The sequence below is a fragment of the Schistocerca piceifrons genome, chromosome 9 (genome assembly GCF_021461385.2).
Source record: "Schistocerca piceifrons isolate TAMUIC-IGC-003096 chromosome 9, iqSchPice1.1, whole genome shotgun sequence".
Lineage (NCBI taxonomy): Eukaryota > Metazoa > Arthropoda > Insecta > Orthoptera > Acrididae > Schistocerca > Schistocerca piceifrons.
In genome coordinates, this window is record NC_060146.1 from 115,601,273 (window position 1) to 115,617,238 (window position 15,966).

Sequence of the window (15,966 nt, forward strand, 5' to 3'; positions counted from 1 at the left end):
GTGAGTCACGGCGGGAAGCGAGTGTACATGCAGCGTGTGTGTGTGTGTGTGTGTGTGTGTGTGTGTGTGTGTGTGTGACTGCAAGCTGTCGGGCTGCGCGCAGTTGGCGCCCGTCCAGGGTTCGCTGCAGCCCGCCGCTCGCAGCTCGCACCGAACTCTTGCAACTCGGACACCTGATTCATGTTGTTTGGTACAGTGGGTCACGTGTTTGTGGCACCTTTTCTGATAACCGCAGGAGACTAGCTTACGGCGCTGTTACCTTGTTACCCTTCGATCAAGCTTCACACTGCATGAACCATAGAATTAGTTCCTTTTCTAGCCGATTAGTCTGCAAATGAAGTAACTTAAACTTTGTGTTCTGCCTTGCGGCAGGTCTGGTCAAGGGGGAAGCCTCGTCAAGGAGGTCCACCGCATGAGCGTCTAGCGAAGTGATTCCAGTGGTGGTGTCCCGCTGCTTTCCACTGATGATGACGAAATGGTAATGAGGACAATACAACACCCAGCCCCTGAGCGGAGAAAATCTCCGACCCAGCCGGGAGTCGAACCCGAGTCCCTAGGCGTGACAGACCGCCGCGCTGAACACTTTTTTTCCCGATATAGTTCGTTGCGTTTGGTCTGGACGGACGTCACAAGACATCCGTTCAAGTTGATCGTTGACTCCTTGACTCAGTTTTTTCTTTTTAATTACAGAGAGCACGCTGCCCTCTGACCGAACACGCTGAGCTACCGTGCCGGCATCCACTCAGCTATCGGGGCGGACATATTAAGTAAATAGTGACCTAATGTTGTTGAGTACATTGTCCTCGGCCATCAGTAGAAACATCTGCACTTGTACCTCTACTACTGTATTTTTCATCTACATCTCCATTATGTCCACAAATAGAGCACATTGCATGGCGGAGGGTACATCGTGCCAGTATTATCGATTTTACTTCCTTCTGTATACCCGCACTGAGCGACGTTAAAATGTCCGAAATCTTCGCTTTGGTTCACTCCGAGACGTCTGGACACTTCCCTTGTTGAGAGCCCTTCCTGGCACAAAGTAGCAATGCGGACGCGATCGAACCGCAGTATTGACCGTCTAGGCATGGTTGAACTACAGACAACACGAGCCGTGTAACTCCTTCCTGGTGAATGACTGGAACTGATCGGCTGTCGGACCCCCTCCGTCTAATAGGCGCTGTTCATGCAAGGTTGTTTACATCTTTGGGCGGGTTCGGTGAGATCTCTGAACAGTGGCTCTGAGCACTATGCGACTTAACTTCTGAGGTCATCAGTCGCCTAGAACTTAGAACTAATTAAACCTAACTAACCTAAGGACATCACACACATCCATGCCCTAGGCAGGATTCGAACCTGCGACCGTAGCGGTCACGCGGTTCCAGACTGAAGCGCCTTTAACCGCACGTCCACACCGGCCGGCCTCTGAACAGTCAATGGGACTGTGTTTTCGATAGCCCGCATCTCGTGGTCGTGCGGTAGCGTTCTCGCTTCCCACGCCCGGGTTCCCGGGTTCGATTCCCGGCGGGGTCAGGGATTTTCTCTGCCTCGTGATGGCTGGGTGTTTTGTGCTGTCCTTAGGTTAGTTAGGTTTAAGTAGTTCTAAGTTCTAGGGGACTGATGACCATAGATGTTAAGTCCCATAGTGCTCAGAGCCATGTGTTTTTGATACAATATACATAGTCAACGTCTATCTTCAGTTCTGGGAACAGGGGTGATGCAAAACTTTTTTTGGTGCCTGTTCTTTTCAGCATAATCTTCTTGAACATGTACGCACTTGTTCCAACGAGCTACAAGCTTTTTTTATACCGGCTGCAAAGTACTATTTATCTTGATGTTTGAACCAATTTCCCACAAACTTTTTCACTTCCTCATTGTCCTGGAACCTCTCCCCACATAATGCCTCCTTCAGTGCACCAAACAAATGGAAATCAGGAGGTGCTAAATCAGGACTGTAAGGGGGATGAGCCCATTTTGTCGATGGTTTCACGGGCTAGTTGAGTAATATGGGGACGTGCGTTGCCTTGCTGGAGAATCACACCTCTCCTCTGAGATCCACGACGCCTCTCTCTCATGGTTGGCTTCACCTTGTTTAAAATCAAATCCGAGTAGTATTGGCTGTTCATTGCACGCTGATCTCCGAGATAATCACAAAAAACTAGCCCTTCAGCATCCCAAAACACTGTCGACTTTTCCAGCTGATGTTTGGGTTTTGAATTTTTTCTTCAGAGGTGAGTTGGTGTGCTTCCATTCCATGCTTTGTCTTTTTGATTCTGGTTCGTAATAGTGAACCCAAGTTTCATCACAAGTTAAAATTTTATTGAGGAAGTGCTCATATTCTCTTTCGTAACGTTGCTTTACCTCCGTGCACATCTTGCATATGTATTTCAGCTTGTTGCAGATAATGTAATGAACTGTACCAGTACTAACTTGAACCTTATCAACTATAATTTCCACGGTCACACGGCGGTCGGCACGAATAACGTCATCAATTCGATTTCAAGAGCCGGTCGGGGTGGCTAAGCGGTTCTAGGCGCTACAGTCTGGAGCCGCGCGACCGCTACGGCCGCAGGTTCGAATCCTGCCTCGGGCATGGATATGTGTGATGTCCTTAGGTTAGTTAGGTTTAAGTGGTTCTAAGTTCTAGGGGACTGATGACCTTCGCAGTGAAGTCCCATAGTGCTCAGAGCCATTTGAACCATTTTTTTCGATTTCAAGTGAGGGCGTTGAAACTGCGACTGGTCGGCCAGACCGGTGTCCGTCAGTCGCTGAGTCGCGACCATTTTTGAACTGCTCTACCCACTTGTAAAAATTTGCTCGATTCATACAACTTTCACCATAAAGTTTAGACATTCTACAGTATACAGGGTGATTCAAAAAGAATACCACAAATTTAAAAATTTGTATTTAATGAAAGAAACATAATATAACCTTCTGTTATACATCATTACAAAGAGTATTTAAAAAGGTTTTTTTTCACTCAAAAACAAGTTCAGAGATGTTCAATATGGCCCCCTCCATACACTCGAGCAATATCAACCCGATACTCCAACTCGTTCCACACTCTCTGTAGCATATCAGGCGTAACAGTTTGGATAGCTGCTGTTATTTCTCGTTTCAAATCATCAATGGTGGCTGGGAGAGGTGGCCGAAACACCATATCCTTAACATACCCCCATAAGAAAAAATCGCAGGGGGTAAGATCAGGGCTTCTTGGAGGCCAGTGATGAAGTGCTCTGTCACGGGCTGCCTGGCGGCCGATCCATCGCCTCGGGTAGTTGACGTTCAGGTTTCATAACCAACCTTTTTCGTAGGACTCTCCATACAGTTGATTGTGGAATTTGCTAGCTCTGCGAGTCGATTTTCCTGGGCTGCGAACAAATGCTTGCTGGATGCGTGCTACATTTTCATCACTCGTTCTCGGCCGTCCAGAACTTTTCCCTTTGCACAAACACCCATTCTCTGTAAACTGTTTATACCAACGTTTAATACACCACCTATCAGGAGGTTTAACACCATACTTCGTTCGAAATGCACGCTGAACAACTGTCGTCGATTCACTTCTGCCGTACTCAATAACACAAAAAGCTTTCTGTTGAGCGGTCGCCATCTTAGCATCAACTGACGCTGACGCCTAGTCAACAGCGCCTCAAGCGAACAAATGTACAACTAAATGAAACTTTATAGCTCCCTTAATTCGCCGACAGATAGTGCTTAGCTCTGCCTTTTGTCGTTGCAGAGTTTTAAATTCCTAAAGTTGTGGTATTCTTTTTGAATCACCCTGTATATTCACTGGTTTCTCGCCTTCAGCAAGTAAAAAACATTAACGAAACGTTGTTCAACTAATGTGGACGTTTCAAGCGGATTCGCCATCTTGAAATGTATTTTTCAGGTTATAAGCAAAACAATGTTGATACATCAGCTGATCAGGGCTCATCCCTTTAAAGCCATAAAAGTATCAAACTTGCCCTACCAACAGTTTTTTCCCCAGACCAATTTGTCTCTTTAATTATTGAATGACCCTCGTTTGAATTCAAGGTCTACTAACAATTTATGAATTGAAAAATAATCGGTTACGCTGTGAATTTTTGTAGAACTAACCACGCGCTACCGTAGGAAGCAGTACTGTTAGGTGAGGGTCCCGGGCAGTGTGGACGGTGCCAGCTGTAAGTTAAGGTAGGGCGGTGGGTGGGAAGCCCGCCGCGAGCGCCCAGCTGCTCGCCAATGGCTGGCTGAGTCACCACAGCAGACCAGCCCAGCCTCCGCACTTCCCAGGCTCTGCGCGCGTTTCCTGGGTTCCCGTGCCAACTCCGTGTGCGCGTCAGCCAGAGGCGGTAGCAGAATCGCCAACGTTCTCCGGACTGGCGCTCGGACGAGATAGCAGAGCTCCGTTCCTCGTGATAACATCTTCCGAGATGTTACGCCGTGTATTATAGCTGTTCTAAATGACAGAATGCTCGACGTTCGACCCCTCTGCAGAGAACTTCTTCATGATTGTTCTGGTGTCTCGTGTTGTCGAAGCACCAGAGTACACAAAAACAAGCCTGAAGAAGTCCTCAGCAGAGGGATCGAAACGTCGAGCATTCTATCACGTAGAAATGAGAAATAAATCAAGACACTACGCTGTCGTCAGGCGTTGATATACATCAAAAGAAAGAACAGATACCACCTTCATACAGTTAAAGCTAACAGGCTATTGACCTTCTTCTTCTGCGCGGATGCACACGCATTGCCCGAACTCTTACGGGACTCGGCAAGATTGTCTGCCTCGAGTAGTGAGTGTACTGGGCAGGGGCACTACGAGCTCTAATTTCACCTACCTTTGAATGATGGTCATTACGCGATTTGAAAGTTGGTGGTAATAATATATGATCTACATCCTCGGCGAAGATCGGATTTCGGAATTTAGTGAGCAGCCCCTCCGTTTAGCGCGCCGCCTATCTGCAAGTGTGTCCCACTTCAAACTTCCTATGCGATTTGTAAAGCTGTCACGATGGCTAAATACACCAGTCACGAATCTTGCCGCTCTTCTTTGGACCTTCTCAATCTCTTAGACCCAACTGGTAAGGGTCCCATACAGACGAACAATTAAGACTGGACGAACTAACGTATTGTAAGCAATTTCCTTTGTTGAAGGACTGCATCGCTTCAGGATTCTACCAATAAACCGCAATCTAGAGTTCGCCTTGTCCATTACTTGTGTAAGCTGATCATTCCATTTTCGAACAGTCACACCCAGGTACTTGACGGATGTTGCCGCTTCCAGAGACTGGGTATTTATTTTTTACTCGTACACTAATGGGGATTTTCGCCTTGTTATACGCAGTAGGTTACACTTACCAATATTGAGATATAACTGCCAGTCATTACACCACGCATTTATTTTCTGCAAATGCGGGCCGATGTGGCCGAGCGGTTCTAGGCACTACAGACTGGAACCGCGCGATCGCTACGGTCGCAGGTTCGAATCCTGCCTTGGGTTTAAGTAATTATAAGTTCTAGGGGACTGACGACCTGAGAAGTCCCATAGTGCTCAGAGCCATTCGAACCATTTCTGCAAATCCTCACTGATTTGTTCACAACTTTCGTGTGATACTACTTTCCTGTATACTACAGCATCATCGGCAAACAGTCAATTGTGAACCGCAGAGTAATCATGAAGGTGTACATGCAGGTGGAGATGTAGATGAATTTGGTGTGTTGGCAATGTCCTCCGCCACAAACGGCAGAGTGTACGGATTACTGTACAGAGCAGGAATGGAGACGCAGATGGAACAGCCCGCCACGTAGACGGCCTCCTGGGAGCGCCACAGTGTGCACTGTGGCTGTACGGTGAGGGAGTCGCCACCTGTCCGGCGGCCATTAAAGCTGCATGCGGCCAGGCTGGGAGCGCCGGCGGCAAGTTGGCGCCGGAGTGAGGAAGTTGTGAGCGCGGCAGTATTTTAATTAATTCCGGTGTTTACGGGGGCGCAACACCCCCCGGAGAGGGGTGCCCACCCCCAGGGAAATCGACCGGGCGGCGGGGACGCCGCGCCCTGGACAGCGCGTCGTCTGCAGCACGCCCTCGACACCGCTCGTGCGGTCACTGCACTGCACCCTAACCCGCGGTGGCAGGTCCTCTCTGTGCGCAAGACGTACTAACTTAAATGGCAGCACTGTATCTATACTATCTGACCATCACTAATGAGACATGTACACTGCTGGACAATAAAACTGCTACACCAAGAAGAAATGCAGATGATAAACGGGTATTCATTGGACAAATATATTATACTAGAACTGACATGTGATTACATTTTCACGCAGTTTGGGTGATAGATCCTGAGAAATCAGTACCCAGAATAACCATCTCTGGCCCTAATAACGGCCTTGATACGCCTGGGCATTGAGTCAAACAGAACTTGGATGGCGTGTACAGGTACAGCTGCCCATGCAGCTTCAACACGATACCACAGTTCATCAAGAGTAATAACTGTTCAGTTGCTCGGCCTCCATTGACCAAACGTTTTCAATTGGTGAGAGATGTGGAGAATGTGCTGGCCAGGGCAGCAGTCGAACATTTTCTGTATCCAGAAGGCCTGTACAGGATCTGCAAGATGTGGTCGTGCATTATCCTGCTGAAATGTAGGGTTTCGCAGGAATCGAATTACGGGTAGAGCCACGGGTCGTAACACATCTGAAATCTAACGTCCACTGTTCAAAGTGCCGTCAATGCGAACAAGAGGTGACCGAGACGTGTAACCAATGGCACCGCATAACATCACGCCGGGTGATACGCCAGTATGGCGATGACGAATACACGAATGTGTGTTCATCGCGATGTCGCCAAACACGGATGCGACCATCACGATGCTGAAAACGGAACCTGGATTCATCCGAAAAAATGACGTTTTGCCATTCGTGCACCGAGGTTCGTCGTTGAGTACAACATCGCAGGCGCCCCTGTCTGTGATGCAGCGTCAAGGGTAACCGCAGCCACGGTCTCCGAGCTGATAGTCCATGCTGCTGCAAACGTCGTCGAACTGTTCGCGCAGATGGTGGTTGTCTTTAAACGTCCCCATCTGTTGACTCAGGGATCGAGACGTGGCTGCACGATCGGTTACAGCCATGCGGATCAGATGCCTGTCATCTTGACTGCTAGTGATACAAGGCCGTTGGCATCCAGCACGGCGTTCCGTATTACCTTCCTGAACCCACCGATTCCATATTCTGCTAACAGTCATTGGATCTTGACCAATGCGAGTAGCAATGTCGCGATATGATAGACCGCAATCGCGATATGCTACAGTCCGACCTCTGTCAAAGTCGGAAACGTGATGGTACGCATTTCTCCTTCCTACACGAGGCATCATGTTTCACCAGGCAACGCCGGTCAACTGCTGTTTGTGTATGAGAAATCGGTTGGAAGCTTTCCCCATGTCAGAACGTTGTAGGTGTCGCCACCGGTGCCAACCTTGTGTGAATGCTCTGAAGAGCTAATCATTTGCACATCACAGCATCTTCTTCCTGTCGCTTAAATTTCGCGTCTGTAGCACGTGTAGTAATTTTAATGGCCAGTAGTGTTTTAGCAGGTACACTGAAGTGTCAAAGAAACTGGTACGGCATAAATATTCAAATACAGAGATATGTAAACAGGCAGAATACGGCTCTGCGGTCAGCAACGCCCCTATAAGACAGCAAGTGTCTGGTGCAGTTGTAGATCGGTACTGCTGCTACAATGGCACGTTATCAAGATTTATGTGAATTTGAACGTGGTGTTATGGTCCACACACGAGCGGTGGGATACAGTATCTCCGAGGTATCGATGATGTGACTTTTTACCGTACGACCATTTCACGAGTGTACCGTGAATATCAAGAATCCGGTAAAACATCAAATCGCCGATATCGCTGCGGGCGGAAAAAGATCCTGCAAAGACGGGACCAACGACGACTCATGTGAATCGTTCAACGTGACGGAAGTTCAACGCTTCCGCAAACTGCTGCTGATTTCAATGCTGGGCCATCAACAAGTCTGAGCTTGCAAACCAGTCAACGCAACGTGATCGGCATGGGCTTTCGGAGCTGAAGGCCCACTCGCGGACCCTTGGTGACTGCGCTCCACGAAGCTTTACGCCTCGCCTGGGTCCATCAACACCGACATGGGACTGTTGATTACTGGAAACATGTTGCCTGGTCGGACGAGTCTCGTTTGAAATTGTATCGAGCGGATGGATGTGTACGGGTATGGAGACAATCTCATGAATCCACGGACCCTGCAGTCAACAGAGGCTGTTCAAACTGCTGCAGGTTATGTGTGGAGTGAGGCGTGTGCAGTTGGAACGATACGGGACCCGGTCATACATTTAGATACGACTCTGACGCATGTCCGTTGTGCATTCTGACGCCCTTGGGCAATTCCAGAAGGACGATGACATGGGACAATATCATGGGGCAATATGACTTTGTGTTGCCTTTTTTTTCATATTCCGGTCGTTTTTCAGGTAATGCTCGATTTAAATCTATCATTTGCTGTCGGTAACGATCAGTGTTAACGGTTTCACGTTTTAGCAGCTCATAATACATAACAGTCTTCCGATCCCACCAAACACATCGTCTTCTTTCCAAAGCGGTTTGGTCTTGCAGTGGATGTCGACGGTTTGCCTCCATTCAGTCATGATTTGCGACGCTTAGGATTCTCAAAATATATTCATTTTCACCACCTGTCGCTATTCGATGGAGAAACGACTTTCTTTTTTATCTGGCGAACAGCATTTCTCAAGTGGTCTTCCGATTTGCTTGCTGTGTTTCATTCAGTTTATGAGCAACCCGTTTTCCCACTTTCTTCACCTTTCCCATAGCTTTCAACCGAAAAGGCTTTCTGCATCACAAAAAAATGGCTCTGAGCACTATGGGACTTAACATCTCAGGTCATCAGTCCCCTAGAACTAAGAACTACTTAAACCTAACCAACCTAAGGACAGCACACACACCCATGCTCGAGGCAGGATTCGAACCTGCGATCGTAGCGGTCGCGCGGTTCCAGACTGAAGCGCCTAGAACCGCTCGGCCACCAGCGGCCGGCTTTCTGCATCACTTTCAATTCTTGCGCGAGTTCCTGTTGACTTTGAGTGTCATCTTCATCCAATAATTCCTGCAATTCATTTACTTCGTACGTTTTCGTTGGTTTCCCGCGCTAGTCCTTCCTCACGTCATAATCACCACTTTTGAATTTTTTGTATCACTAGAAATACTGTAATTTTCGAAGATAATGTTAGCTGAAAGCTTCGACAACCATTCGATGCGATTCTGCAGCAGTTTTCTTCAGATGATAACAGAAAACCAATGCTGTCCGTAAATCGTAGTTCGTAGGCACAGAACTCGACATGTTTACGGGTTTGAAACTGATACCGATGTAAGGAACTTGGGTTATTCCGTGTTGACAGTGGTCGTCAGCCGTGACTGGAAGCAGATGGAGCTGCAGACGCTGTCTCAAGGTTCCTACACGGAGTGCTAACACCGGTTTCATACTTCTATACCTGGTACGTGTCTTGGCTTACTCGTAGGTACTCGACCGCTTCTGAAGAAACGACGGTCAAAGTTTTCGAGGTATTTTCCAGTACTTTATGAGCCTTTTACGCATGATATCCTCGGGCGAAACGGCGGCATAGTGGTTATCCTCTTGGCTTACTAATCTGCCAGGAGGTTTCATATCAGCGCACACTCCGCTGCAGAGTGAAAATCGCATCCTATTTGAAATTGTTTTCGGTTAAGTTCCTGTAGCCTATTGTGATTGAGAATCAGTTGCAAGCGCTAGTTTTCGGAAAGCATGGTTTGCCGCGAAATTGCTGACAACGCGCGAAATCTTCACCAGCGTTGAGGTGGAGGAGGAGATTATTGTTTAACGTCCCGTCGACAACGAGGTCATTAGCGACGGAGCACAACCTCGGATTAGGGAAGGATGGAGAAGGAAATCGGCCGGGGACTTTCGAAGGAACTATCCCTCCATTTGCCTTAATCGATTTAGGGAAATCACGGAAAACCTAAACCAGGATGGCCGGTCGCGTGTTTGAACCGTCGTCCTCCGGAATGCGAGTCCAGTGTGCTAGCCACTGCGCCATCTCGCTCGGTTTCATGAGTATTAAAGACATTCCTTTGCCAAGTGAGATACGTACGAAGAAATGTCACTGTGGCAACCTGCCTTCGGGCATTGTGTTCGAAATGTCTGTGATTGAAATGTTTCTACGATCGGTACCATGAAAGGGAATGCACTAAACGTTCATGAAGAATAAACATACGAATAAAATATAAGAATTAATACAAGAATTGATATTTAAGAATGAAATATCATAATATGAGAATTTAAAAATATTGTAACCTCTCAACATACTATGCACACATATATAATTAATGTATCACCCTCATTGTGAAATCCAGTTGATTTTTTGCAGTTAATATAACGCCCTTGTATCTCTTAATTTGATAAGAAACATTCGCGTAGAAACCTTCTACGGTCATGGGTAGATAAATGAAAATAATAAAAATAAAAACAATATTCGGGTTTGGAACACGAGGCGCAAAATAAATAAGCAAAGACGCTAACCACAGAGCCACTATTTCATCTAACGACGTGAAGCGATAGCAGCCACATGTTGCAGCGTAAACCCAAGCGCCGGCACGGCTGTCGGGAACGACGGGGGAGGAGAAGGCTGTGAGAAGACGTCAGCCAATCGCACGCTGACCGGACCTCCATTCAGGACGACAACGCCACAGCAGTGGCCCCTATGTGAAGAGGACATAAGTGCTGTGACAGCCCAGTCCTATAGCAGCGTCAAATCTAGTTAGTTCGCTTGTACTCTCTATATCACGGAATTGTGAATTGTTTATACTGATGAAGCTTGAATATTTCGTATGTCGCTCTTTGCTTGCGACATATCTGTTTAGTTGTAAAGTTAAGTATTGTATCTTTTCTTTTTGTATTAAAACTCGTTAACATGATTTGTTTGAATGTTTGTCAAGCGAATCAAGTACGCAGGATTCCTAGACACCACATACAGTGCCTCGAAAATACTCGAAAATTCGGTTGTCGCTTTTCTACAGAAGCGATCGAGTGTCGACGTATAAGCCGAGACACGTGCCCGCTTATTTATGTTCCACTGAGCGAAATTCCTGGGAAATCGGGTCATGGCACTTGCCGTGTTCTCAAGTACTTCGGTTCTCTGGCGATATGAGTAGCCACGTCCAATCAGAGCGAACTGGCACATTGGAAAATCGCTGAAATTCATCAATGTATTTCTATATTCGTGTGTCATACACCATAAAATCGTTATATCTATCACTGTCCACTGTTACGTAACAGGTATTCATTATCTAGAACATATTTCAGTGTTCGTGAATTCTGCAGTATAAAATAATTATTAATATCACCGTCTATTAGTCTGGAATACGCGTGCATTATTTATAGCAGAAACTGCAGCTATTAGAATATTACTTTAGGCTGGAAGCGCGGTCACCAGTATTAAACGGACCAGCGGCGCCGGAAATTTTGTTTAAAGTCTCATTTCCCGTGTAAAGTAAGTTGCAATAACACGGCCGAAATTATGCACTGCTCTTTTGCGTCCATCAAGCGGCGGAATTGAATCTGTTGTGTGAATAATGGACGAGTATTTCTTTGCATATCAGTGCGCTGGAAAGCTCTGAAAGAGAATATTCGCATACATTATTTCCCATGCGATCGAGCAGCACGGGTTTTGCAAATCAAAGTAACTGACGAGGAAATCTTGTAAAGACGTGGCACAAAAATCCCACTGGTACACATCTGCATGTCGGTTATAAGCCTTTCAAAATCTCGTTATGTGTGGCTAAAGCGTCACAATAAATGGGCTCTCGCGCTCTCTCTCCCCCTCCCTCTCTCTCTCTCTCTCTCTCTCTCTCTCTCTCTCTCTCTCTCTCTCTCTCTCCACACACACACACACACACACACACACACACACACACGCCTAAGTCCGCGACTCACGCATTGTTCGTTAGGAATAGTTGCCCTAACAATGCAGATTCTACGCGAGTTATTTTCTTTTGTTATTTTATTTCTGTTCCCCAATTAACACGTAAAATTATCGTTTGCGGACAATTATACACTGATCACCTAAAAGATTTTGACTACTGCTCAGGTGAGATGGAATATCGCCTGGTGGCAAGGGATGACGTTTTTTGCTGAAACGACCGGTTTTCGGTTATATTGGTTTTTTCAACGCTATTTTAACAGGAGGGTTAAATCCGCTCAAAATAACCGGTTTCTGAAATAACCAATTTTGACATTTTTCCTCCTGTTTCCTATAATAAACATAGAAATCGAACAAAGACTGAAAAATTTTCACTCCCTCACTTATAAAATACATAGAATCAAAATATTAAATTAAATAGGCAAATAAAAAACACTTACTCCGTCCACCATTTGCTGCTATTTTGGAAAAGTGCTAAGTGGTTGACTACTACGGAAAATCACCAACATTCTCTTATTTATGGTAATTTCTTGAAACTCTGCTCAAAAGTCATAATGTTATCGGGGATCATAACATTATTTGAACATTAGGAATAGTGCTAAAGGGTGAACACTGAGGTTGAAGAACTCCATTTATCGTGTCATTTTGTCCGTTTTGAAATGCAGAAAGCAGATTAAGGTATGTATGTAGACAAAGACATCAGATATTTTTACTGAATACTACGAATGGAGTGTTAAGTTTTTACACTGAAACGCCAAAGAAACAGCTTATTCAAATACAGAGATATGCAAACAGGCAGAATACGGCGGTGCGGTCGGCAACGCCTATATAAGACAGTAAGTGTCTGGCGCAATTGTTAGATCGGTTACTGCTGCTACAATGGCAGGTTATCAGGATTTAAGTGAGTTTGGACGTAGTGTTATAGTCGGCGCACGAGCGATGGGACACGGCATCTCCGAGGTAGTGATGAAGTGGGGATTTTCCCGTACAACCATTTCACGAGTGTTGTGTGAATATCAGGAATCCGGTAAAAGATCAGATATCCGACATCCCTCCGAACACAGTTGGGGGCGGGGGGGCAATGGCAGGGGTGGGGATCCCAGCCACGCAGTAGGGGAGGAGCGGTTTGACAGCTGAGGCCTACACGCAAACGCACATCTCGTCTAACTTGTAGCCTACAGCTAGCGAGTCTGCAAACAGTCATACTAACATATTTGTACGATCGATATACCACGCACCCTAACTGCAAATTGGTACGTCAGTATGAATGGTTGTGTGTGGATGGATATGGTGCTATGGGCGCTCAACAGTGTAGTCTTTAGCGCCCGAACGGAAAACAATAACCGAGCGAGGTGGCGCAGTGGTTAGCACACTGGACTCGCATTCGGGAGGACGACGGTTCAATCCCGTGTCCGGCCATCCTGATTTAGGTTTTCCGTGATTTCCCTAAATCGCACCAGGCAAATGCCGGGATGGTTCCTCTGAAAGGGCACGGCCGACTTCCTTCCCTAATCCGATGAGACCGATGACCTCGCTGTTTGGTCTCTTCCCCCAAAAACCAACCAACAACCAACCAACGGAAAACAATAACGGACGAGTGTCACTAAAATGCAGCAAGTGCAAAATTAAGATTAAAAATAAAGGTGACAGTCTACATAGGCAGTGTGCACGTCAACAGTAGCAAAGTGGAAAGCAGCACATGAAGAGGAGAACTGCAAGAGAACGACCTGCCGGAGTGGCCGTGCGGTTCTAGGCGCTACAGTCTGGAACCGGGCGCCGCTACGGTCGCAGGTTCGAATCCTGCCTCGGGCATGGATGTGTGTGATGTCATTAGGTTAGTTAGGTTTAATTAATTCTAAGTTCTAGGCGACTGATGACCTCAGAAGTTAAGTCGCATTGTGCTCACGGCCATTTGAACCATTTGCAAGAGAACGTAGGGGAAGGGGTTAAAATGAAACACATAGCACATGTTTGGAACTGGTCTATTACAAGAATAGAAAGGAGTGGTCAGCCACTCGGCAACACACTAAAAATTCCAACCTAAAATTTTAGGCTGAAACCCAGAAACATCACAGTACCTAGAACTTTCTTGACACTCGCCTCGTCATCGGCTAAAATCGAAGGCAGATCCCCACTAATATTAACTTCCGCCCTGACAGAACGATATAAACCACACTCAACTAAAATGTGGCGTATAGTGATTCGTACGCCACAGGCATCACACAGCGGGGGTTCCTCTCGCCGTAGTAAGAAGGCATGCGTAAGAGGATAGTACCCTATGCGAAGACTTGTAAGGGTCACTTCTTTTCACGCCTAGGTGACTCGCAGGAGGAACACCACGGCTGGATGGTGGGTTTCACCAACCGCAGCTTATTTTCCCTCACCGCCAGCCATTCCTCCTCTCACAATTGCATAGACTTCCACCGCAGCACAGAAACGACGCCTTGCAAAGGAATAGAACATTGTGTCACCTCCGGTAATCTGCAGGCGTCCTTGACAGCTCGATCAGCTTGTTCATTGCCTCGTATGCCCACATGCCCTGGCACCCAGCAAAAGGACACTTGCTTGCCCTGTCGTTGGAGGATGGAAAGTTGGTCGTAAATCAGCTGTTTCAACTTCGGTACGTCAGTATGGTGATTTGACCTGTTGTGCCGCCATTTATGAACAGCATTCATGCTCAGATACATGCCAAGTTATTTTATGCACACTCTACATACTACGAGGCTAATCCTGGAAGTAAGGTTACAAGAATTTTTTGAAGTACAAAAATTGAATTTAACAAAATTTACATGGATTGTAGCACAGGTTTCGCATTAATCTCCCACAAATATACCATTTACTTCAATACATTTTGTCATCCGTGGGACGAGCTTTTTGATTCTTGTGTCAGAGATGTCCCCCTCCGCATTTTTCAGCCAGTTCTTCACTTCGATTTTCACCTCCTCGTCGTCGGAAAAGTGTTATCCACGAAGGTATTCCTTCAGTTTAGTGAACAGATGACAGCCTCTTGGTGCGAGGTATGGGCTGTGAGAGGGGTGGCTTATAACATCCCAACCAAACGAAGAACTGTTGCGTTGCATGAGCGGTGTGCGGACGCGCGTTGTCATGAAGGAGACAGACTCCCGTTATCAGCATCACGACCGTTTGTTTTGTATTTGGTCTGCCAACTTTCTTCACGGCCTCACAATATCTTGCAGCATTTATTGTTTCCCCTCCACAAAAAAAAAAAAGTACGTGCAGAGCCTCTTTTCTGTAACAAAACTCTGACACCATGATTTTCCTCGCTATTTGCTCAGTTTTGAATTTTTTGGCTGAAGGAGAATGAGTCTGCCGACACAGCACTGATTGTGGTTGGCTCGCTGGAGTACGGTAACAAGCCCAAGTTTTATCTCCTGTCTCAAAACGGCCAAGAAATTCGCGAGCTGGTTCAGATGGCTCTGAGCACTATGGGACTTAACATCTGAGGTCATCAGTCCCCTAGACTTAGAACTACTTAAAGCTAACTAACCTGAGGACATCACACACATCCATGTACGAGGCAGGATTCGAACCTGCGACCGTAGCGGTGGCGCGGTTCCGGACTGAAGCGCCTGGAACCGCTCGGCAGCACAGGCGGGCTTCGCGAGCTGCACTGACTTCATTTTCTGTGCCTCTGTTACCATCTTGGGAACTCATCGCGCACACGACTTGCGACAGTTTATTAGATCAGTTATGATTTATTGAGTTCGTGAAATGTTTGGGCAAATAATCATTTTGTGGGGTTGCAGTTTTTCTTGTATCCGTGCTTGCTTGAAAATATGACGAGGAATTCCAAGACATCTCTTCAGCTTCGTTTTACCCAGACATTTTTCAGCACTTGTTGTGCTTACTTACATGAAGCTACTGGGTATTTAAGTTGGTAGCTAGTCTGCTACACAATCTACAGCTTGTTATGGCTTTGATGTTGCGGAGTTTTCTCATCTGTTTTGGCGAGGTGAACACGCTCA